Below are 25,752 nucleotides of genomic sequence, written 5' to 3' on the forward strand. Positions count from 1 at the left end.
GCGAGATACGACTGAGGGTTGCGCGTGTCCAACGGCGCGAGGAGAAAGTCGGGTGTCGATACGACGTCCGCCGGTTGGAGAATCCAGAGGTGAAAAGGGCATACATTGAACAGCTAGAATCCCGAGCCTTGGAGTTGCCGACAGACGGAACAGTCGAAGAACAGTGGTGTGGAATCAAGAATGCCTTTATCACGACGAGCCATGGTACTCTCGGTAAAGTTCGTGGAAGAAGAAGTGAATGGATGTCGGATGAAACCTGGATGATGATCGATGATCGGAGAAAGGCGAAAGTCGGAATTGAGCAGGCATGTACCGGGTCAGCCAAAGCAGCCGCCCGCTTACGATATGCGGAGCTGGAAAAGGCAGTTAAACGAGCTTGTAGACGAGACAAGAGAGCCTGGACAAACTCCCTAGCCGAAGAGGGAGAAAGAGCCGCCGCCATTGGAGATATCCGATTATTATATGATATTTCTCGCCGCCTCAGTGGTGCAAGGACTAATGCAAGAATGCCGCTGAAAGACCGAGCAGGTCAGCTGCTGACAGATCGAACAGATCAGCTCAAGCGTTGGACTGAGCATTTTGAACAACTTTTCCGAGTTACAAATAGCAATGGCCAACAGAACCCGCAGCTCGAGGCGCCCACAGTAAGTCGCATAAATGGCGTCAACTCGGAAGCGCCCTCGCTGGCTGAAATAGAAGCGGCAATCAAAAGCATGAAATCCAACAAAGCGCCTGGAATCGATTGCATTCCTGCTGAAATGCTCAAAGCCGACCCTGCCTTGTCAGCACAAATGTTGCACCGTCTTTTCGCTGACATTTGGGATACTGCAACATTCCCGGCCGACTGGATGCAGGGTATCCTCGTAAAGGTCCCAAAGAAAGGAGACCTGACAGAGTGCGGTAACTGGCGAGGCATAACGTTGATCTGTACAACCCTCAAAGTACTCTGCAAAGTGATCCTGAACAGGATCCAGGAGAAAATCGACGCTACACTCCGACGGCAACAAGCTGGATTCCGATCCGGACGATCATGTGTGGACCACATCACAACGCTACGAATAATACTGGAACAAATCAACGAATTCCAGGACTCTCTTCTGCTGGTGTTCGTTGATTTCGAAAAAGCATTTGACCGACTGAACCACGAAAACATCTGGGCTGCTCTTAGACGACGAGGGGTCCCAGAGAAACTAGTCCATCTCATCGAAGCGCAGTACGAGGCATTTTCGTGCAAGGTCTTGCACGACGGTGTCTTGTCCGAACCAATCCCGGTAACTGCTGGAGTGAGACAAGGATGTATTTTGTCACCGCTGCTTTTTCTCATCGTAATGGATGAGATCTTGACTGGATCGATTGACTGTAGACTAAACCGAGGATTGCCGTGGAATCCTTCAACCATGGAGCAACTGAACGACCTTGACCTGGCAGACGATATTGTTTTGCTCGCCCAAACACAACAAGACATGCAGAGCAAACTCGACGACCTCACCGAAAGCTCCAAGGCAGCAGGTCTCAAAATCAATGTCGGAAAGACCAAGTCGATGGAAATCAATACAGAAAATCGTTCCAATTTCGTGGTAGCTGGACAACAGGTTGAGACAGTGGAGTGCTTCCAGTATCTTGGTAGCCAGATTACGCCTGATGGTGGTACCAAGAAGGACATCGAAACCCGGATCAGAAAAGCCCGATTTGCGTTTGCGAGTCTCCGAAACATCTGGCGGTCACGCCAGATCTCTCTACGAACTAAGATCCGAATCTTCAACTCAAACGTCAAATCCGTATTGCTGTACGGGTGTGAAACTTGGTGCACATATGCGGTGATGACGCGAAAACTGCAAGTTTTTGTGAATCGCTGCCTGCGGAACATCATCCGCGCTTGGTGGCCTGGCAACTGGATCTCAAACGTTGAACTTCATCGCCGGTGTCATCAAAAGGCGCTAGAAATCGAGATTCGGGAACGTAAGTGGAGATGGATTGGGCACACGCTGCGAAGAGATGAAAACGAGATTTGCAGAGAGGCGCTTGACTGGAATCCAGATGGGCATCGAAGAAGAGGCAGGCCCAAAAGCTCGTGGCGGCGAAGTCTAGCCGCTGAAATCCGCACAGTTGACGAGAACCTTGGCTGGCAGCAAGTGAAGACGCTGGCTCCGGATCGCCAGCAGTGGAGATCTTTTATCTCAGCCCTATGCGCCGGTCAATCGGCGCTGGACCCTTAGGTAGGTAGGTATGAAATTTTTCTGAAATTTTCATCTTATTGAATGATGCTTTCCAAAATCATGTATTTCAAAGTTTTATATCTCATACATTATTATTTTACATTTTCATCTATTCAAATAAATTCTTTGTGAATAAAAAGCAAATGTTTAAAAAAAGATACTCTCATAGCAGAACGTAGTTTCGATCTACGGACCTCTGGGTTATGGGCCCAGCACGCTTCCACTGCGCCACTCTGCTCTCGTTGAAGGACCGACAAAAATCAAGGACCAAAATTTTCCTTCCCTACCCGGCCAAAATAAGCACTCACAACAGCAGCACGGAGAATTTTCTACCCTCCTAATCCGCTATCATCATTCCAGTCTCTGCTTCTGCTAGCTACACAACAGCACAGGCAAGCAAGCAAGTATTTCTAAAAATAGACCATGCGAAACAGACGGCAACAACAACAGCAGCACCAACAACGTTCTGTTTGGCTGACGAAATAGCGTCGGTAAAAAGGATGGTTGTAAAGCACAGCAAAACGCAAACCTGGCAAACGCACACGTTCCATGCCGAGGAAACGTGCTCACATTTAGTGAAGCCTCGTGGTCGGGCGACGACGGAAGGAAACTTTTGCGAGGAAATCGATAGATGTTTTGGTTGACAGCGGAGCAAAAATTTCACTTGCGTTCAATGTATAAAAATTGGATACATTTTTGGATCTACTCTAAACAACCGTTCTGATAAGACATTAATACGAATGATAAAAGTGTCCTAAATATTTTATATTAATAAATAAACATTCGTTTTGCTTTTTTTTTTTTATTTAGAATGCCCCGAATTTGAAAAGTACCTACATATGTTTCGAGATTGCAAACTTCTTTAGAACAGTTTGTATAATTTTTTTTTTGAAAAAAAAAATCGAAGAGGGAAAAAAACGAGAAAACAGTATGTATAATGAAAATATGACAAGGAATAATGCTCTGACGGGATCGCACCGGAGGTCTTCAGTTTTTTCCAAAGAATTCAAATTTTGTTAATTTTTAGCAAACACCTGATTTTTTGCAAATATTTCAATTTTTATTTTTGGAGATATTTGAAATAAAGTTTTTTTTTCGTGAAAATTATACAAATATTTTTCAAATGCACATTAGGTATTTATGGAGAAAGTATGGAGAACATGTAGAGGAAAGGTTTCCTAAATGGGCCTATCGGGTTAAATGCGCCTACGGCTGTTTGACGAAATGGCTGACTAGACAGCATATCTAACCAATGCATTTTGAAGGTGATACGCTTAGAACATATGGCAAGAAAGAATTTTATGAATTTACAAACTCAAAAAAATTTAAAAAATCATACAAGGTTTTGATACATTTTGATGTAATATTTCGACTTTTTAAAATTATACGTAAAGAAGCTCAAAACAAAAACTAGGATAGTTTTTGTTTCTTATTCGAATGAACTTAAGAAATAAAACATATTTCAGCTTTTGTGGAGGTTTAATAATGATTATATAGTGGAATAATAGAGTGTTTTTGTGTGCCTTCATCATGTTTGTAAAATGCCTCCATCCTAAAATAACAGGTTAAATAGAATAAATAAATGATTTTTATTATTGAACCTTCAAATCAAAGCTCTGATTAACATCTTAAGAGAGATTTGAAGATCTAAAAACAGATTTGATCAAGTTTTTCTCATGGATGAACTGCCTTCATAGTATGGCAACCCTAACTTTTGTTTTAATCCATAAAATTATAATACACATAGATTTTTATAAAACATTAGCTTCGTCGTACGGAAATTATTACTTTCTATCAGTTTCAAATCAATGATATGGAAATATTGCTCAAAAAACAGGAATTTTGTTCAAAACATAAATAAGCGCATTTAGACCGCACGGGTTGAGTTTCGGCATTTAAAACAACACTTATCATAAAATTGATTTCTCGGAAACGGATGAAAATTTTAACATAAAAATTAATCCAATAGTATATAGTTTTTGTACACATATTCGATGTGATATTTGATTATATCAGTGTTCTGCTTAATAAGCGCATATAGCCCGCTCCTCCCCTACTTTCGCAGAATCCCTTAGACGCGGTGGACCTACAACGAACAAGGAAATCAAGGATTCTACAAACGGCATCCTTTGGCATAAGTACGGGATGTGGCAAAGAAACTAAGTGTACATCATCGACTAACGTTATGCTTGCCAAAGAGAGAATTGGACTTCAGACCCATCGGAAGCAGAAGCAGCCCAAAAGGAGTAATCCGCTGTTTCGAAGCTGCGCTGCTGCCATCTGGAGTAGTACGATGTTGCGTGAGCTTGAGATAGACATTGATTACATGTTCAAAATACCTTTTTCTAAAGCTAGTGTTCTTCGTCTATAATACTTTTCATTTTAATATATCCCTCTATTTCCTGTTCTTTTCAAAAGGTGATAAAGTGATTTAGACCTAAGCAAACTGAGGCCGTGCGAACAGGGGAGGTTTTAGGGGTTTAAAATGGAATTTTTTTTCCAATTATAATTTTCAACGTTGTAACGGAAAATTACTTTTTTTTTTTTTATGCGGCAGCTTGTGAGAAATCACAGAGCCTTTTTGAGGCTAAAACTTCTCACCGCGGGGGAAAGCTAGGTACATGAATTGGGAAGGAGTTGGACGAGACCGTAATACACCAGAGGGACTAAGCACTGGCACTCGATTGAACACTGGTTGCTCCCTGATAGGTTAGAAGGTCAGGGAGCTGTATTACGAGCAAAAGGGTTTTACTTTTCATTGCTTTTGTGATGTGAAGTGCTGTGTTGTGTAATGTAACAGACAAATAATAGCCACTGTGGGCTGAGGTTTGTTGTTACAACGTGTTATACTGTGTGGTGTAATGTAACAGACAAACAATAGCCACTGTGGGCTGGGGGCTGGGGGCGTTGTAACGGAAAATTACTTGATCTTAAAAAGTGTCAAATAAGTGTTATAACAAACAAATAAGAAATTTTCATCGCCTCCGGCGGAGTTTATATCACCCTAGGCTTGAGCACGACGTGTTTCTAGAAGATGTTTAAAAGAAAAAAAAACAGTAACTCTAATTTTTTCAGAAATTGAAAATTAAGCCTTTTCTAAGTTATTTCCAGGCAAATATAACATATTTGGTCGGTGAGTCTCCATACGATTCGTTTTTTTGAAGATTTATAGTCTATATCTATAAATTTTCAATCTGAAAAATTATTCCAGTGTAATGGAGTAGCAATTCTTTTCTTAAAAAATATATTTTTCATTATTATTCAAGTCTTGTCATTCTGGAACATAAAAACAAATTCAACGCCTAGAAAGATTATAGTAAAATTTTATTAAAAAACTTATTTTATATAAAAATTTAATCTATTATTTGGAATATCCTCGTTATAATTGGTGTCCAAATGTAACTTTAATTTATATTCATGTGTGTAGATCTTGGAAAAATAATTCTGGTTTAATGATTCAAAGATACATGATAGTGTAAAGTGTCACTTATAAAGACAAAAAAATACACGAATAACAATAGTCCAACATCCTCTGATTGGTTTCCAAACAAATATTATAAAAAATCCTTTTTTTTCAAACATATTCTTTTAATTAATTCCACAATATTTGTATGCTTAGATGCATATGAAAAGGCAATTAAAAAAAAATGATACCACTTGTTAATGGTTTTTTTTTTAATTTCTTTTATCTTAGATTAAATTTAAGGGGAGAGTAGGGTCTAGTCTAACACTTTCAAAAAATCGATTTTTATTTTTTTTATTTTCTTATTGTAAAACATTTCAAGAATGTTGTGTCAAATTTTCAAGTCAATCGAAGCAAAATTGTAGAAGTTATAGGCCTTTATCTCCTCTTATCGAATACTGAAAGAATTCTAGAGCAGAAACTTCAAACGCGTTTTTCTCGAAAGCACATTTTTAAAGTCCGTGGACATCGTCATTTGAAAACTACTTCACCGATTGTTTTCAAATTTGGAACATATTTTAGACATATAAAATACCAAACCCCAACGATTTTCTTTTTTTGTTTTTTACTTTGGGGAGATTTTACAGATAAAAAATGGCGGATTTTTTCGTGAAAAATCGTAGTTTTTACTTCAAACAGCCACAAAAATTTCATAAATTTTTTTTTTAAATGAAATAAAATCGTTGGGGTCCAGAAAAATATCCATTAAAAATATTTTGCTCTGATTTTTTGACTTCAGATGATTCTGTGCTGAGATACAGTTTCCACCGCAAAACCTGTTTTCTAAAAGGCATCCTCGAAAGTGCTCCGTCACCGGCTCATTTTTCAATATTTTTCTACGAAAAAATTACTAAATGTTCTTTTAACAATGCTTTGTATAATGCAAAAAAAATGAATACATTTGTTCGAACTATAGCTCTAAAAAACAATTTTTGAAAATGGTGTTTTTTTTGTGCCCGTTAGACCCTACTCCCCCTTAAACAAATTTCAGCAGACCAGTTTTCAATAGAATTTAAAATATAAAATTTAGTTAAAAGTAAAAGTAATTGCATTGAAATCCGCATATCTTCGGTTTCATAACATCAATTTCAAATTACTTTTTCTCATATTGAAAGTGAATAAAATTTCTATCAATCATCTGAACTTCATTTTTGCGTAAGAAATCAAATACTGTTGATATTTTTGAATAATTGAATTAGAGATGAAAAACTGTTATTTTCAGGAGAAGTTTCAATGTCATGGATGGTTTTGGACCAGATCTTTGCATCTTAAATTTATTTATTTTTATGGAATTCTATGCTTAATTCAAACTTATGATTTCTAGAGATTTTTACATCAACTGGTAAAAATAGTAGAAATAATGATTTTACTGTTACATTAATGCTTCATTAATGTTCAAATTAATAATAAAGAAGATCTGAAGTGTTCAGTAAAATAACTAATATAAGTAAGGGAAGAACAAAACATTATGAATCTTACGCGTTTTAGGCTAGTTTGCTATCGATCAATTGCAATTCACTGTTGCTTTGCCAACAATACTGTTGATTTTTGTAAATTTAAGATCGATAAAAAGATAGAAATGAATTTTTATTTTTGAATAATTTCAAATTTATCACAGTTGTAGACTAGATTCATTCATTTAAACAAAATTCCTAAAAACAAAGAATTCAAGAGATTATAATAATAATATAGTGGGTTGAAAACTGTATAAGCTAGGACTATTTAACCTTTTAAGTAAAGCTTGCTCTTTGAATAAAATTGAAGAATCACAGTGTATAGGAGGGTTACTAAAATTTGACTTTAAAATTGAAATAAAACGTTTTTTAAAACACTTCAGGCTTATAATAATTATTTTATCAAGAGAAAGTATCATGTAAAATTTAAGCAAGATCAAACTGCTGTAGTGACTTGCATAGAGTCTTAAGTGCGAATGGAATTTATAGACATTTGACTCAGGTGAAGCTTAGCTTAGCTTAGCTTGATTAACTACTCACATCCACCTTAAACCGTAAAACCCGAAATGCATGGTTGAAGAAAATGTATGCATGACTTGTTCAAAAATCTAATTATGATAACAATCATTTCGAGCTCCACGATCGCTGGCGTGGCTCAGTAGAACAAGTTCCACATCGCCAATGGTTGCTACTCCGTGATTGACCGAGGCCATCAATTTTATTCAGAGGTCAAATGAATGGTGCTTGGGATTAGCAGCTCATTCACACTGCTCAAAACTGATGCTCTCTCTTTTAACGTCAATAACGGCGCCGGCCACGTCCTAGTAGTCAATAGATAGATTGGAAGAAAGAGAAAAGGATGAAAGATCTATTTTGTGCTTTAGGACCGAGGTTACCTCTGCATCCTAGCAAAACAATTTCAGTTCGAAGAAGGGTTGAAGGAATTGATTGGGAGACACTTTTGACTAGTGTTACGGTGAACAATAAGTTTTGTTTTCCTGACTCATACAATTTCTATAGAATGCTTTCAGTTCATTAGCAGGCATGAGTATGTTAGATTAAATGGTGATAAAAAAAAAGTTAACGACTATCACCAAGTATAAACATTAATTTTTAAAAATAATTAATTTATATAGTCGCTTAATCCAATGGCATATCAAGTTGACGTTTAACCGATTTTTTTATTTGAGAGCTCTCTATGAAAATCCTAACTTGAATTGCAACAAGTTAAGCGACGATAAATGAACATGAAAATTCGATAATTTTTTGATTGATGATTTAAACACAAATATCATAGCAAAATTTACGATTAAAATATCAGTATACGAAAAAAAATTCTCGGCAAATGTCTTAATTTTTAATCATAGATATTCTTAATCGGAATTATCAAAACTATGACCCATCTTGACCTAAAATAACTCCGGGCCATTTAAGATCTATCTTTAGTCAAATTTTCTGTTGTTTTATTTCTGTTTAGTTCTGTATAAATTAGCGGAAGCTTAGATGAAAAAACATCAATTTACGTGTTATGCAATGGATTGGAAAAAAATAAATGAAACGACACTTAGCTTTGAATCGGGGTCCAAGAATTGTGAAATCCAAACATCCAAGCTTCCAACATCGTTATTGTTTGTAGTCTTTAGTCCAGAGGTTCAACATGCCTGATTTAGTGCTTTGATAACAGATTAGGGGCTACTGGGAATGGGATCCATTGACCTCAAGCCGATCCGGAGATTTGGGCTGCTCTGCTATGACACCGTAAATCTGGGTACAAAATCACCTCGGCCAAACCACAACAAATCCGACTTCATTCCACGTTGCAATGATCAACTCCACCGGAACTTAGAGGATTTTTAGTATTCGGGGACAGTTCAAAAATTTTTAGAAAGAGCAAAAATTTTTCACGTCTTGCCAACCTGTTGGTTACTTCGATCTCATCTTTATTTACCAAAACCTAAATTCATTTGAAAATGTATGAAGTGCTGTCTATCGCATTGAAATTTTATTTCGAATGATTATCTGAAAGACCCAATCCAGATTCGTAATTCGTACAATTGGTTTTAAATTATTTCATTATTTCATCATTATTATTTCATAGAAACACAAAATAGACAATATATACAAACAAAAATCTACTTATCTTGAAATCCGGATCAGAAAAGCGTAGTATAATCCAAAAGCTCGTGGAAACTCTCGCATTGGGCCCTCGGGCGTAGTACCAGTCATTTTAATTCGATTATTTTGGAGAAAAGAAACACTTTCTGAAGACTTCCCCGACGAAACGCCATCCTAGTGTCACAGATCATATCAACACACTCCACCGGATTCACAAACCAACCATTTTAAAACCACTCTTCACACTTGAACATTAAAATTAAAATTTTCGCGGACGGAGCGAAAAAAACGCGTGCGATGTCAAAGAATCATCGCCTACCCAGTCTTACAGACATTTGACTCAGGTGAAGTATAAAACTGAATTTTCGAAACGTTTCTACTCCAGATTGCATCACGATAACCGTATTCACAAAAGGTTATAGCGGTTCCTAGTATTCACTGATTTTACTAATTATTGAGCTTTTTTTTTTATAAAATACCCTCCAGCGTTTCCACAATCAGAAAATCCAAAGATAATGGATTCAAACGAATTCAAAATACTCCAGATAATTCCTATAATTTCAGATATTTTTACCCTTTCAGACTGCTGACAGGAATTGCCTGCCGGTATTTAAATTTTAGGATTAGAAGATATTTTTTAAGCAATTTTCTTTGTTTCAATAGCTTTGTAACTAGAAAAACGCAGTTTACACTTTTTGTTCTTTCCAGGACTGAAAAAATATTCAGAGCTTGAATTTCTAAACTTAAAAACCTTCGATTGAAAATTTATTAAGGTTTCATTAATTTTCATTATATTAAATCATATTTTTCAATCGATCATGTTTTTAATTAATCTTCAGAAAGTTCGGAAAATGATTCAAAGTATCAAATTAAGATTTTATTAGTTTCAAATTGATCTTTTCGAAATCTGTACTTTGTCAGTATGATTAAACATCTTGTATTGTAAATATACAAAGTTATAATTTAGAGCTTTAAAAATTATCCTTTTTAGCGTTTATTTTAATTACTGGAAGAATTTTATGAAGAAAAAGGTTTCATCTTTGACTTTGATCACCTGCACACTTGAAATAAAATTAAATATTTTTCTTTTTTTATCAAATAAAAATCAGTTATCAACTATCGAATATATTTTCCTAAGTTCAAGATGAATATTTTTCCTAATGAAGAATTCAAATTATAAATCGTGATTTTTTTTTCAAATTCAAGAAAGTGCAGCAGAATTTTGTAACAATCCTTCAATTGAAAATCTATATATATAAAAATGAATTTCTGTCTGTCTGTCTGTCTGTCTGTCTGTCTGTCTTTCTGTCTGTTCCCTATAGACTCAGAAACTACTGAACCGATTTACGTGAAACTTGGCAGGTGGGGGTACTGGAAGGCGGGGAAGGTTCCTATTATAGTCTGGGACCCCTCCCCCTAACATGAAGGGGGGGAGGGGCCTCCCAAACAAAAGACAATTTTTTGCATAACTCGAGAACCAATCAAGCAAATGGTATCAAATTTGGCATGGGGTAGTATTTGGGAACGGAGAATATTTCAATGAATATAAGGTACCCCTCCCTCCTCTCAGTAGGGTGATAGAAAGGGGGGGAGGGGAGCTACCTTACAATTTTTCATATAACTCGAAAACTATTCAAGATATTGGAACCAAATTTGGAAGGTATTTTGATACGAAAAATATTTCAATGATTATTTTAGACCCCTCCCTTTTTGCAGTTGAAAGGGGGAGGGGTCTCTTTAATTTTTTTACATAACTCAAAAACTTATAAAGCAAATGGAACCAAATTTGTCATGGGAAGGTATTTGGATACGAAAGATATTTCTAAGATTATTTGAAACTCCTCCCTCTTTCCAGTAGGGAGATATAAAGGGGGGAGGGGCTCTCCTTTTAATTTTTACATAACTCAAATACTAATCAAGCAAATGGAACCAAATTTGGCATGGGCGGATATTTGGGAACGTGACATGTTCTAATGATTGTTTGAGACCCCTTCCTTTTTCCTGCGGGGAGAAAAGAAAGAAGGAGAGGGGTTTCAGACAATTTTTACTGCATAACTCAAGAACTACAACAGAAAATGGAATCAAATTAGACATGGAACGATATTTGGGTACGAGAAATTCTTCTATGAATATTTGGTATCCCTCACTCCATCAAAAAGGTGGATGAAAAGGGCGAGGAGAGGTCTCCCTTACAATTTTCAGTATAGCTGGATAGCTGATCGAGCAAATAGATCCGTATTTGGCATGTGAGGGTATTTGCCCCCTTTTTTCAGCGGAAAAATATAAAAGGGGAAAGGTGGGCTTCCATACAATTTTTTTTTGCATAACTCGAAAATTAATCGAGCAAATGAAACCAAATTTAGTATTTAATACGAAAAATACTTTTATGAATATTACGTTCTTACCCCTCCATTCAATGGGGAGAACGAAAGGGGGGATGTTAGTTCCTTTCAAGTTTATGCATAACTCAAGAATTTACTACGCAAATAAAACCAAATTTGGCATGGGATGGTAGAGCCCAATTTAATTTTGTTAGCATAAGTTCTCTATTTATGCTAACGAAGCCAACAAATTGAAACAAATTTGGCATGAAAAGGTATTTGGTTACGGGATATGTTACTACGATTGTTATAGACTCTCACGCTCCACAGTGTAGAGAAAGGAAGAAAGGAGTGGGCGCCATACAAATTTTTATGAAAAGCTTAAAAATTTATCAACCAATGGAATAATATTGATATGAGAAGATTTACGAAAAAAATGGATATGATTATTAAAGACGGCGGACCTATTTTCACCAGGGCGTGATGGGAAGGACAGGGGGCTCTCTAACCAGTTTTAAAGCATACATAAATCCAGAACATATCACGCTAAAGGGATTATATTTCATAAGGTAGGTCGTTTGCGTACGAATAATTTGTGACCCTTCTTTTACAGGGCGTGTTCCGCTCTGACAAAGAAAGGGGAAATGTGGGGAATTTATATCAATTCAATAATCAAAGAACTTATTAAGCTTGAAGAAACAGATAAAATTTATCAGATCTTTAACACAAATTTATAGATCGAGAATCAGAAAATTAGTTTAAGTCATCTTTGTATAGCAAATAGGAACTCCAGCTGCAGCTCTTATTTTCTAGCGGTTGATTTTGAATAACGTTATAATTTGATTTATGAAATGAATTTGCGGCTTTATCGGTGAGGGTTAAAGAGTTGAAATGAAAGACGGATAGAAGATCAGAAGAAAATTCTAAGGTGGTGAAAAGAGCGAAGAGGCCAGGATTTCTGACCGTTGACCGTATGCGACAACTCAATCCAGTTGGAACATCCGCACAAAACGAAAATAAGAAATCTACCTAGCCATCGATGGAACGATATCGCACAATAGAAGACTTAACAGAGCAACCACATGCTAAATTTTTTGTCCGTTCGGCACATGTGCACACTCACATGGCGGTCGAACCATCCATAATTAACTGTATCGAAAAATGTAGTGCCTTCTCTATTGGGTACTACTTCTTCAATACAGTTAATTGGTGTGGGACAAAGAATTTAGTATGTGGTCAAGCTTCTATTTCAAATGCTCTTCGCTCTTTTCACCACCTTAGAATTTTCTTCTGATCTTCTATCCGTCTTTCATTTCAACTCTTTAACCCTCACCGATAAAGCCGCAAATTCATTTCATAAAACAAATTCACGGTGATTTCTCCTCTTAAAAGTTATAATTTGATTTAAAATAATGCCAACAAAACAATAAAAATTTGAATAATTGCTGAAAATATAATTTATTTTGAAAGGTGTAGCAAAGCACACCGGGTCAGCTAGTGAAATATAAATTAAGATGAATGATGAATATCAATCATTATCATTTTTCTAATAATTTGTAATCATCAATTTTAACCTGATCTGGCAGTTATTTAAGAATTCAGATTTTCTTAAAATCTTGTGTTAAATTTTTATTCGCATCCTTTTTCTGGTAATTCGGAAATATTGATTTTAAATTTGAAAACTAAACTGCTTATTGGCTTTTCAGGGCGATGCCTTTCGATGAATTTCAAATCAAGCAAAAAAATTTCTTTTAGCGTTTCGGCCTACTACTTTCAGCCATCCTCAGGAAACTATATTAGAATACAAACACTTAATGAAAATTTGTGTAAGCAGTAGAGTGCCCCAAATGACCCGCCATTCGAAAAAGTGGTGTGCTGCAGGCTTAAATTAATCCTAGGCCTAGTGCTAGATCTCATGCCAAATTTGGGCCAGATCAGATCACCAAAAGGGGTCGCTCAACTAGCCTGAAGTTTGTATGGGATTTTGAGACATTTTGTTCGGGAGAAACTTGAAAAACCAGTTATTCATCAATAACTTTTATTCGAAGACTGCAATTCGATTTGCATTAAAATAAAAAAGTTATAAGGCTTCAAAAATTAGCTTACTTTTTTAAGGGTGGTACTAATCACGGTTAATGCTGCATCAAAATGTTCGACCGCGCCGACTCATTAACAATGATGAATACCACGCTTAAAAAAGTTTGCCCATTTTTGTAGCCTAATAACTTTTTTATCTTAATTCGAATCGATTTTAAGTCTTAGGGTGAAATATTTGATCTGATCTGCCCCAATTTGGCATGAGATCTTGCACTAGGCCAAGGATCAATTTTAGCCTGCAGCACATAACATTTCACAGGTTTTGAATTTCCCATACAAATTTCGGGCAGTCTAGTAAGCAGTTACCTGGTTGACCCTCATCCGTCCCTGATTTTTTTTACCCGTTACAGTCCCTGGAGTGTTTATTTGACAACCTTGACTAAAACCTATATATCTCTCTTGTTCCGAACCGATTTTTCCAAAATTTATAATGTTGAAAAACCACGTAATGTTACTACTTACGTTATTCAGTCAAAAAAAATCGAAAAAACATGCTTCGGAAAAATGACTGTTGATCAGCTACGGAGTGTTCAAAATAAATTATTTAATCTCCAAGAAAGTTGTAGTTCGAAGCTATATGTTTTATTTTTTTAAAATAATTCTTTATATGAAAGGGCTCATACCTTCAAGTTTTTTCGGAGCCAAATTCGTTTTTATTTTTACAATTATTTGCTTAGCTTAAATAAAATAAAATAAAAATAAGAAACACAGAATTTTGGACGGATTTTGTAGCTGTTTTCCAAACCTTTTGTCAATGTGCAGTTTCTCAGATTTTCTAAGACTTAACCTTCCAAAGCCGTTCGCAAAATTTCCGTACAAATCTATTTTAGCTAAATTTGGCCTGTAGTTTACGTACGTTCTCCTGGCCGCAAATATTGACCGATTTCGATAAATTTTAATTCATTGTATAGATAATTTATTCTAGTTTCTCAATATTGAAAAAATAAGTCGAAATATTTTACAACATCACCAGTAGCTGATTCCGAATGAAAAAAGTCCCGAAAAAGAGCTCTTTTTAGAATGCTTATAACTTGTGCCAGATTCCAAATATTGCGCTGATTTTATAATATTTGGAATTGTCAAGAATAAATCTATCCATAGATGTATAAGTTTTTGATGGTCCAAAGGAAGTTTTGGCCGCTATCCCGGAACTTCCGGTAGAAAAAATTCTTACTTCAAAAAAGTCACCCAATTTTGGCTTTGCATTGCTGTATCTCGCTTACCAATGGAGCGATTCTCTGAATTCAAATTTTAGTTTTTTTTCGTTAACTTTATTATTATTTTCGTAGAACATAGTTGGTTCCTCAAAAATCTCAGTTGTTCAGTATATTGTAATGAAAATCACATCTTTTTTGTCATTTTTTAAACTCCCCCTCACGTCGGAGGGTTAACGGGATTTTGTTAGCATGATTTCTCTAAAATTTGAACTCAAATTGGTCACTTTTTATATACCTAGAGATTCATTAGAATCTCCTCTTTCGATGGACATACTTTTTGTGTGGTGTTTTGAAAATTTGTAGCAACGTTTTTCGAATTTACTGAAAGCTGTCAGATTTCAACCAGTTTGGCCCACGTTTTCAGCAGGTTGGTGTACAAATCTCGCACCCCTCACGTAGCTGCGGGAGAAACAAATCCTGTAGCTCTCTTTTTGTCGCTCACCAAATCTACCACCCAACCCAGCAGCTGGAGGAACTGCCGTCTCGTTGCGTGTTTTTTTTTCTTCGGGTTTTGATGGCTAGGGCAAATTTGCCCAACTCGCCAGCCGCGTGGTTTGTTGATTGATTGTGCTCATGCTGATACCTCTTTGCGTAGTGTTTTGATTTTAAAATAGAGAAAGATTATTTCTCCAAATTGAAATAAACTTCTTGAATCTTTTAAGATATTTTATCATTAGAATTCTTCAGTGATACCTACATTTGTTTTGAATGTTATCATGGTTCTTTTCTTTTATTTCAAGCAGTGTCTACAGCAAGAGAAAAAAAATCTATGATTTAAGTAACAAATATTCTGAAATTTTATTCGGAAACTTTAATCAGAAATAAAAATCTGAAATCTGAATCTGAAATCTGAATCTGAAATCTGAATCTGAAATCTGAATCTGAAATCTGAATCTGAAATCTGAATCTGAAATCTGAATCTGAAATCTGAATCTGAAATCTGAATCTGAAATCTGAATCTGAAATCTGAATATGAAATCTGAATCTGAAATTTGAATCTGAAATCTGAATCTGAAATCTGAATCTGAAATCTGAATCTGAAATCTGAAATCTGAATCTGAAATCTGAATCTGAAATCTGAATCTGAAATCTGAATCTGAAATCTGAATTTGAAATCTGAATCTGAAATCTGAATCTGAAATCTGAATCTGAAATCTGAATCTGAAATCTGAATCTGAAATCTGAATCTGAAATCTGAATCTGAAATCTGAATCTGAAATCTGAATCTGAAATCTGAATCTGAAATCTGAATCTGAAATCTGAATCTGAAATCTGAATCTGAAATCTGAATCTGAAATCTGAATCTGAAATCTGAATCTGAAATCTGGATCTAAAATCTGAAATCTGAAATCTGCAATCTGAAATCTGAATCTGGAATCATGGACGTAAACTTTAGAAATGTTGCCCATCCATTAAAATATTTATAATATAAAATATGAAAAAAGATTCAAGAAAAACCTACAACAATAAAACATTCATTTCGTTATCAGCATAAGCACAATCAATCAACAAACCACGCGGCGAGACGGCAGTTCCTTCTGCTGCTGGGTTGGGTGGTAGATTTGGTGAGCGACAAAAAGAGAGCTAAAGGATTTGTTTCTCCCGCGGCTACGTGAGGGGTGCGAGATTTGTACACCAAGCTGCTGAAAATGTGGGCCAAACTGGTTGAAATCTGACAGCTTTCAGTAAATTCGAAAAACGTTGCTACAAATTTTCAAAACACCACACAAAAAGTATGTCCATCGAAAGAGGAGATTCTAATGAATCTCTAGGTATATAAAAAGTGACCAATTTGAGTTCAAATTTTAGAGAAATCACGCTAACAAAATCCCGTTAACCCTCCGACGTGAGGGGGAGTTTAAAAAATGACAAAAAAGATGTGATTTTCATTACAATATACTGAACAACTGAGATTTTTGAGGAACTAACTATGTTCTACGAAAATAATAATGAAGTTAACGAAAAAAAACTAAAATTTGAATTCAGAGAATCGCTCCATTGGTAAGCGAGATACAGCAATGCAAAGCCAAAATTGGGTGACTTTTTTGAAGTAAGAATTTTTTCTACCGGAAGTTCCGGGATAGCGGCCAAAACTTCCTTTGGACCATCAAAAACTTATACATCTATGAATAGATTTATTTTTGACAATTCCAAATATTATAAAATCAGCGCAATATTTGGAATCTGGCACAAGTTATAAGCATTCTAAAAAGAGCTCTTTTTCGGGACTTTTTTCATTCGGAATCAGCTACTGGTGATGTTGTAAAATATTTCGACTTATTTTTTCGATATTGAAAAACTAGAATAAATTATCTATACAATGAATTAAAATTTATCGAAATCGGTCAATATTTGCGGCCAGGGGAACCTACGCAAACTCTCGGGTCATATAGACCCGAACAGCCTAATTACGGATTTTTTTGAGGGAGCACTTCCGGTGGTCACAGGAAGTTGCCTGGTACTACAGATTGTGTATTTCGTGATTCCCCAGGGAGGTTTTTTAAATCAAATTTTTGCGATTTTTTCTCGAAGAGTTATGATGATTTGAATGTGCGCTTCGGGTCATATTGACCCGAACGACTTTGGAAGGTTAAAGACTAAAATTTCAAAAGTGATGATCCTGATCAAAATCCAGTTGGTAATATCGATTCTCACCTTGATCTCAATCCTGGATTTGATTCTGATATCAATCCTGATTCTGACTACGATCTTAATGCTGATCATGATGATGATCATCATGATCTTGTTACTGATTCTGAACCTCACGCAGTGATCTCAGATCTCTGATGCTTATTCTTAAGCTGATTCTCGTCGTGATCATGATTCTTTTCCTCATCCTAACCCTGAATCTGATCCTACACAGTTAATTTTTGCCTAGATTTCCAGCAAAAGAAAATTGTGGAAACGTTCAGCAATCCAAATTTTTGCCGGAAACCAGCTATCAATTTTATAATTGCAGGATTTTTCAGCATTCGGTTGTGTTCTTGTCATTTTTGCTGAAAAATCAGCAATCGGTTTACAAATTGCTCGACTTTCCAGCAATTGACCTAGTTTGCTGGAAAATCAACAATCGAGTTGTCAAATTGGAGTCTGTTTGTGTTCGAACGCCGAAGCAAGGTGAGACTCTATTTCACGAATTTTGATTAGATTAATATTATTATTTTTATTTTCCTCTATATTCTAGCAACCAGATATCAATTTAAGGGTGAATTTTATTGGACTGGTAGATATGTATTCCATGAAAGAACCAATTTTCTGGAAATAAATAAATTCCTTTTTGAAAAGCTATTATTCGAAATATAATTTTAAAGTGAAATATAAATTTGACACCTACTATAAATACAGCCGGTTGGGTTGAAAGAAATAGCTGGTTTCCAGCAATCTGGATTGCTGATTTGCAGGACTTGCTGGAAACCAGCATTAACGTTTGCTGTTTTTCCAGCAATTTAAATTGCTGGAAAGTCAGCGGGACAAAAACCAGCAAAATTTTGCTGGTTTCCAGAATTTTTTTTTGTGTAATCATGTTATGGATCCTGCTACTCTTCGTGGTCTTGTTTCAGATTCTAACCGCGATCCGGATCTACAGAATTGCTTTGGTAAATTTCTATAAAAAATGACAAAATTCGCTTACATTTGTTTACTGTTTAGTGCTACCAAAAATAATTCGATGCCTTGTTGTGTAGCAACATGCAACCAGTTGTTTAAAGGAACATTCGAATTTAATGCTTGGATAAATTGTAACCGAGATGCGGGTTGAAAAAAACCTCTAAGGGTATTTACGTTTCAATGTTGTGTGGTACTTTTTTTTACGACTTTCGGCATCCGAACGAGAAAAAAAAATTCAAAGGTAGATGTTCTGGAACACTCGTCTTATTCTTTTTGATTGACAATAAGCGGCTCAAAGGAGGACAGAATCAATGAACTTAAGAGGTTATTGTCAATTTTTCGCGAAGGCTTCACCCGAATGGATGTTTTCGGACCAGTTATGGGAATTGTATTTTTCAAAAGTTTCTTCTCCCGCACCCAGCATCACCTCAACAGCATAATCTTTCGAAAAGATTCTGTTAAGGAAGTTCATCAAAACACAACGTCTGTTCCCTTTAATGGGTCATAAAAATCAGAGCGCCCATTCAAGAATAGAACATGAAGTGAGTGTCTTCCTCCTTCGAGGTTTGCAACAGTATGGCAAAACATAGATGTGCTTTTATTAAGGGGTTTTTGGCTTTTCGGAGGAATTTTATTGCCCGGATGGCCCTTGAAAAGTTGTACAATTCTTAAACCTCGAGGCCAAGCTGTGCGGTTCGACCGTCATTGTTAGGTGAGAATTAAGTTTGTTTGCTAAATGTACCTTAATGAGGCCTTTATGGCTAAAACTTATTGTGGTTGAAGGATCGAAAAGAAAAATAATCAGGATTGGATTTTATGGGTAAGGAAAACCAGAGGTTTCATCAAAGCTTATGGAAGACACTAACGCAGAAATAAATTGAACATAAATAGGACTCGTTGTGCAGTGTGAGTAATGAAGCAAACGTAAAATGAAATATTTGAAATCGAACTTGTTGTTAGGCCTCCCCGAAAATCAATCTCATTAAAGTCTAACGCTGTCAATGAAGAATTTTTAGTAGAATTGAAAAGACAGAGAAACATTGGGGGTACCCTTAAAAATTGGCGCGATATTAGCTGCCCGGCTAGCTCAGTCGGTAGAGCATGAGACTCTTAATCTCAGGGTCGTGGGTTCGAGCCCCACGTTGGGCGAATATGTTTTTTGCAGCTGTGACAATCGGGCTGTGAGAACGGCAGTAATTGAGGAAATTGAGGAGGACGACACGACTCCACATGTGCTGGAAACTTTTGATTGAGAAAAACAAAAGGGATTCAACTCTTCACAACAATTGAAATTATCAATCACAGTTAATGAAAAAGACTCCTAGTAAGAATGACTCAACTAATGAGTTGAAAAAATAAAGTTTATAAAAAATAGAATAAAATCTCATTTTATCAACAGATAATGATCACATATTAGGTACCGCAGAAATGAATGAATGTTTATTAATAGATAACAAATGAAATAGTTATAGAGACTAATGTATAAGAAGGGGATGTAGCTCAGATGGTAGAGCGCTCGCTTAGCATGTGAGAGGTACGGGGATCGATGCCCCGCATCTCCAAAGATATGTATTTTAGATTATTTTCACAATGATAAATAGAATGATAGATCAACCTCCTCTCATCAGGGTAAAAAAAGACAAGGTAGGCTACTCCCTCGAATACTCATTTGAATGTAAGCAAGTGCTATCTTCGAACAGCGTGCAAAGGGTGCTTTGCGCGCGTAAGATAATTCTGCATACACCGAGGCTATTCACTAGACGGATAGCAATGACGTCATCATTATCGGGAATATATATCAATTTGGGTTATTGTACACCGTGTGATGTCCCGTAATAACCAGACAACTTATCAGTTCTAAAGTTTCACAGAATTTTGAGCAAATTTTCATCACAGAATCTGTGTCACAGAACACAGAACTTCGGAAATATTTACAGATTTCACATATTTTTTAAATTTGGCACATATTTAAAAAAAATTTGTTGTTAACATTAATTTTGGGTTTTCACTTAGTTTTGGAAAATTATGATAAAATTGTTAATTTTAATTGATATTTCGCAATCAAAGACTCAATTTTTCATGACTTTTCAATGAATTAAATGCTATTTTTATCACAGAAAACCATCACAGAATTTTAAAGTCAAACCAAAGTTAGATTTTCTTTTCGAAAAAACACACATTTTATTCGGCAACCTAGGGGTATATTCCGGTATCAAAACCTTGGGCCTTAAATCGATTTGATTTTCTGGCAACAGAAATTTCTTTTTTTTTGCCTTTCTTACAGAAAGGTATAGTTATCGGTCGATTTGGGAGATCATTAATTATGGGTATTAGATATACCTTTATAAGTACCTACCTATCGAATCAGCTCGGCGCAGGGTTGCCAACATTGTTTTTCAAAAATCAGGGAACTGGCAAAATAAAATTCAGGCAAAATCAGGCTACGTTAAAGTAACGGAAATTTCTGTCAAAGTGATGACCTTTTTTTTTTGGTCATCGCTACACATTTTTACTCTAATATGTGTTGTGGGCCTACTTGGTTGAATAATTCTACTGCATCAAGCAATCGAAAGATTCCATTGAAATCCTTTTTTTAAATAAGAATTAACGAGAACCTTTCGATTGCTTTGATTCAGCCACATTTTCACTTTTTCACTTCAGCTATAGGGGAACATGCTCTATTATGCGCCACCTAAGCGAATCGCTTATTTTCTATGTATTCCACATACAAATTGTGCTAAAAATGGGTGGAATCGTTGAATAAAAGTGTTTTCTACAAATGCCTATGGATTTTCGTTACTCAAATTGCTATAGTTTCTTCAAAAACATGATTTTTAAAAACCATATTCAAAGCCACAGAACAAAACTGTGTTGCGAATACGCGCCGCTGTGTATTCAATACGCGCCTAGCAGCCGAACACACCCGAGAGCAGCCGAAGACCGAAAACACACCAATACTTACAGACACTTTGACTGAAAAGAAAATCAAAATGGACTAATAGAAATTTAACAAAAATTGGAAAATAGATTTTTTGGGCTAAATTAACGCTCAAAATATGGTTTTAGACTTTTTGTTCATTTTCAATGAAAATTGGCCTTTTTGAAAAATTAATGCTATTTTCAGCCTACTACGATTGGCGCGTTATAAAGAGCGCATGGGCCGTGATAGAACATACCCATGAAAAGCATACCTTAGCGAGTTCAGTATGATTTTTTTGTATAAAATCATCATTTAGATTCTCCTCTATCGATGTGTCAGAAAATATTGTCTTATTCGTTTTTCTCTGCTTGGTGACACCTTATTAAAAGTGTTTTAAAATTTAGATCGAAATGAAGAAAAACCTAAATTGTGAAATTATCACGACACAGGGGCATTTTAAGGAAAAATTCATACTTGCCATGACCAATCACAGCATTTAAAACAAATTGGTAATATTTTGCAGGCTTAAAATGTTTCAGATTCTTCAAAACAACAGTGGCGCGTATTAGCCACATGGGGCGTTATATGAACTTTTCCCCTAGTACCTACTCCTGTTCTTACAACCCATTTTTCATGACATTCGCAAAAATCACGCAAAATCAGGCATACTTTCAAAAATCAGGGAAATTCAATGGCTTATCAGGTTATCAGGCAGAGCCTCGAAAAATCAGGCAATGCCTGAAAAATCAGGCACATTGGCATCTCTGGCTCGGCGAGTTCTGACGATGTTATCTTAAAATTATTGATTTTTTTCCCTCTTCAATCTCCATTTGGCTTGCTAGCAACATCCAGCAATCACTACTCAAGATAATCGTGAATATGAAGGCAAATTATGCATGACGTCATAGACAGCCTTCAGTCCCACCCAGATTTGCCGTCATCATGGCAGACACGGGGACGCGGACGATCGGCGTTGCCAGATTGCCCGCTCAAGTCCGTAGGTTTGACGAAAATCGAAAAATGTACTGATTTAGGCAAAACTTAACTTGACGACCTTTTTTCTTTTTGGTCGTCAGGTAGAATTTTCGTTTATCCTCAAAATCCCGTTAATTTTTTCGATAATCCGTAGAAAATCCGTAGGAAATGCTGAAAGTCCGTAAATTTTGGGCATCATCCGTAGCTCCGTAAAATGCTTGAAATTCGTAGATCTACGGAGAAATCCGTAGATCTGGCAACGCTGCGGACGATAAGCACGAACGACATGAGAGAATTTTGTTCGTGGAAGCAAATTGGATCCAATCAGACAAATGCTACTCAAACCTCTCGAGCTTTAAGCTCTTGGGGTTTTTTTTTTCGTTCGCATTGAAAAACCTGTGCAATTGTTCCGATGTTGATGTTTTCGGGGTTGGTGTCTAGCAAAGACGATGACGGCTTGAGATTCAATCCGAACTCTCAATGAAAGATAATAACCAAACAGTAGCGCCACCAAGTTAAATTGACTCCATAGTTAAATTCACAAAATTGACAAAATTGACAAAACTGACAAAATGGTCTGAATTGAAAAAATTGACAGGATCGACAAAATTGAAAAAAAAACTGACAAAATGGGCAGAATTGAAAAAAAAATACAAAAATGAAAAAAAATTAAAAAATTTGCAAAAATTGAAAAAAATAAACAAAATTGACAAAATTGACAAAATTGAGAAAAATGACAAAATTGACAAAACTGACAAAATGGCCAGAATTAACAAAATTGACAAAATTCACGAAATTGACAAAATGGACAAAATTGACAAAATAAACGAAATTGACAGAATTGCCCAGGTAGACAACATTAACAAAACTGACAAAATTGACAAAAATGGCAAAATTGACAAAAATGGCAAAAACACAAAATTGATGAAATAGACAAAATTGAAAAAACTGACAAAATTGACAAACTTGAAACAATTGACGAAAGTTCCAAAGTTGACAAAAATTGACAAAACGGACAAGTTTGGCAAAGTTGACAAAATTGACAAAGTTAAAATTGACGAAATTGACAAAATTGACAGAATGGTTAAAATTGTCAAATTTGACAAAATGGACAACATTGCCAAAATTGTAAAATTTGACAAAACTGATAGAATTGTAAAAATTGTCCAATTTGACAAAGTAGACAAAATTGCCAAAATTGTCGAAATTTACGAAATTGAATAATTAACAAAATTGATGAAATTGACAAAATTGAGTTAATTGACAAAATTGAAAAAAAAAATCAAAATTGACAAAATTGAAAAAGTTGAAAAAATTGATAAAATTGACGAAATCGACAAGATTGAAACAATTGACGAAAGTGCCAAAGTTGACAAAAATGATATAACGGACAAGTTTTGTAAAGTTGCCAAAATTGCCAAAGTTGACAAAATTGACAAAATTGACCAAATTGAACAAATCGAACAAATTGACAAAATTGACTAAAGAAACCAAATTGACAAAATTGAAAAATTCAAAAAAATATAAAATTGACCAATTCGACAAAAAGAACAAAATTTTTAAAATTGACAATATTGACAAGTTTTGCAAAATTGACATAATTGCAAAAATTAAAAAATTATTAAAAAATACAAAATTGACAAAATTTGCCAAAATTGAAAAAATTTAAAAAAATGACAAAATTGACAAAATTGTCAGAATTACCAAAACTGACAAAATGGTCAGAATTGACAAAATTAGAATTATGAAATTGACCAAATTCACAAAATTAACAAAATGGAAAAAATTGATAATATTGACGAAGTAGACAAAATTGACCAAATTGATAAAACTGAAAAAAAATATAAAATTGACAAAATTGACAAAATTGACAAAAATTTTAAAATTGGTAAAATTGACAAAATTAACAAAATTGAAAAAAAAATAATAAATTGATGAAATTAACAAAATTGAAAAAAAAAATACAAAATAAACCATATGTATTAACAAAATTGAAAAAAAATCTAAATTGACAAAATTGACAAAACTGACAAATTTGGCAAAATTGACAAAGTTGACAAAATTTTCAAAATTTACAGAGTTAACAAAATTGAAAATTAATGACTAAAATGACAAAATGATTAAAATTGACAAAACTAACAATATAAACAAAATTAACAAAATTGACAAAATTGTCAAAATAGACAAAATTGACAAAATTGAATAAATTGACCAATTTGACAAAAATGACAAAATTGACACGATTGACAAAACATACGAAATCGACGAAATTGACAAAATTGCCAAAATTGACAAAACTCACAAAATTGACAGAATTGACAAAGTTGACAAAATTGTCAAAACTGACCAAATTGAAAAAATTGACAAATTGACAAAATTGACAGAATTAGCCACATTGAGAAAATTGAAAAAAAATCAAGATTGATAATATTGACATGTTTTGCAAAATTGACAAAATTGACAAAATTGACGAAATCGACTGAATTGACAGAATAGTTAGAATTGTCAAATTTCAAAATTGACAAAATTGAAAAAAATGACAAAATTGATAAAATTTACGAAATTGACAAAATTTACAGAATTGTTAAAATTGTCAAATTTCACAAAATTGGCAATTTTGTCAAAATTGTCAAAATTGTCAAAACTGTCAAAATTGTCGAAATTTTCAAAAAAGTAAAAATTTTCAAAATTGTCAAAATTGTCAAAATTGTCAAAATTGTCAAAATTATCAAAATTGCCAAAATTGTCAAAATTGTCAAAATTGTCAAAATTGTCAAAATTGTCAAAATTGTCAAAACTGTCAAAATTGTCAAAATTGTCAAAATTGTCAAAATCGTGAAAATTGTCAAAATTGTCAAAATTGTCAAAATTGTCAAAATTGTCAAAATTGTCAAAATTGTCAAAATTGTCAAAATTTTCAAAATTGTCAAAATTGTCAAAATGTCAAAATGGTCAAAATTGTCAAAATTGTCAAAATTGTCAAAATTGTCAAAATTGTCAAAATTGTCAAAATTTTAAAAATTGTCAAAATTGTCAACATTGTCAAAATTGTCAAAATTGTCAAAATTGTCAAAATTGTCAAAATTGTCAAAATTGTCAAAATTGTCAAAATTGTCAAAATTGTCAAAATTGTCAAAATTGGCAAAATTGTCAAAATTGTCAAAATTGTCAAAATTGTCAAAATTGTCAAAATTGTCAAAATTGTCAAAATTTTCAAAATTTTCAAAATTGTCAAAATTGTCAAAATTGTCAAAATTGTCAAAATTGTCAAAATTGTCAAAATTGTCAAAATTGTCAAAATTGTCAAAATTGTCAAAACTGTCAAAATTGTAAAAATTGTAAAAATTGTAAAAATTGTAAAAATTGTC

At 34.7% G+C, this 25,752-nt stretch overlaps 1 protein-coding gene and 3 non-coding genes across 4 annotated transcripts in view; 2 read left to right on the forward strand and 2 right to left on the reverse strand.

Annotated features, from left to right (window-relative positions):
• Positions 1 to 25,752, reverse strand: part of LOC129748129 (centaurin-gamma-1A) — a 517,098-nt gene that overhangs the window by 123,696 nt on the left and 367,650 nt on the right. The window lies entirely within an intron of this gene.
• Positions 2,383 to 2,454, reverse strand: Trnam-cau (transfer RNA methionine (anticodon CAU)). Its single transcript has one exon. It is a non-coding gene; the product is annotated as a tRNA-Met (tRNA).
• Positions 19,566 to 19,638, forward strand: Trnak-cuu (transfer RNA lysine (anticodon CUU)). Its single transcript has one exon. It is a non-coding gene; the product is annotated as a tRNA-Lys (tRNA).
• On the forward strand, positions 19,979 to 20,051 carry Trnaa-agc (transfer RNA alanine (anticodon AGC)). Its single transcript has one exon. It is a non-coding gene; the product is annotated as a tRNA-Ala (tRNA).

The sequence above is a fragment of the Uranotaenia lowii genome, chromosome 2 (assembly GCF_029784155.1).
Source record: "Uranotaenia lowii strain MFRU-FL chromosome 2, ASM2978415v1, whole genome shotgun sequence".
NCBI classification, from domain to species: Eukaryota; Metazoa; Arthropoda; class Insecta; order Diptera; family Culicidae; genus Uranotaenia; species Uranotaenia lowii.